Source organism: Orcinus orca, chromosome X (assembly GCF_937001465.1).
Source record: "Orcinus orca chromosome X, mOrcOrc1.1, whole genome shotgun sequence".
NCBI lineage: Eukaryota > Metazoa > Chordata > Mammalia > Artiodactyla > Delphinidae > Orcinus > Orcinus orca.
This window is the reverse complement of record NC_064580.1, coordinates 40,293,222-40,294,096: the sequence shown is the minus strand read 5'-3', so window position 1 is coordinate 40,294,096 and position 875 is coordinate 40,293,222. Positions and strand designations below refer to the sequence as shown.

Below are 875 nucleotides of genomic sequence, written 5' to 3'. Positions count from 1 at the left end.
CCCTCTAGATGGTCACAAAGCACCGAGCTGATCTCCCTGTGCTATGTGGCTGCTTCCCACTAGCTATCTATTTTATGTTTGGTAGTGTATATATGTCCATGCCACTCTCTCACTTTGTTACAGCTTACCCTTCCCCCTCCCCGTATCCTCAAGTCCATTCTCTAGTAGGTCTGCATCTTTATTCCCGTCTTGCCTCTAGATTCTTCTGACCATTTTCTTTCTTTCTTTCTTTCTTTTTTTAAGATTCCATATATATGTGTTAGCACACTTACTTCACTCTGACTTACTTCACTCTGTATGACAGTCTCTAGGTCCATCCACCTCACTACAAATAACTCAGTTTCGTTCCTTTTTATGGCTGAGTAATATTCCATTGTATATATGTGCAAAAATATGGAACACTTCACGAATTTGCATGTCAGCCTTGTGCAGGGGCCATGCTAATCTTCTCTGTATCGTTCCAATTTTAGTATATGTGCTGCCGAAGTGAGCACCTTAGTTTAATTTTTGACATAGCTTATTAATAATACCTGAGACATCTCTGCTTACATTTTTTCAGACTCTAATCCCCTCAGGACAGGGGCCATCTCTGTTTTCTTTTTTGTTTTAATTGCTGTAGAGTTAATAAACCATCTTTCAGTGGGTGACCTTGTAAAGCAACCTTTATTTTGGATGGGTTTCTATAATTCTTTCCAGTCTCTTGACTCCCAGATCTTGCAGCTCCTCCTGGGGTTGTAGTTATAGCTATGTGTACATTTCTACATGTACTCACGTAGAGTGTAGAATCAAGTTTATATGAGTTTTGTCATTGTATTTGAGTTTTAAATTCATTTTTCCTTTGGATAGGAATAAAATTCTTTAACCTAATAAGCAAA

The 875-nt window shown here is 38.3% G+C and overlaps 1 non-coding gene across 1 annotated transcript; it reads right to left on the bottom strand.

Annotated features, from left to right (window-relative positions):
* Positions 1-387: 387 nt before the first annotated feature.
* Positions 388-494, bottom strand: LOC117197988 (U6 spliceosomal RNA). Its single transcript, XR_004478900.1, has one exon. It is a non-coding gene; the product is annotated as a U6 spliceosomal RNA (small nuclear RNA).
* Between the last annotated feature and the right edge of the window lie 381 nt (positions 495-875).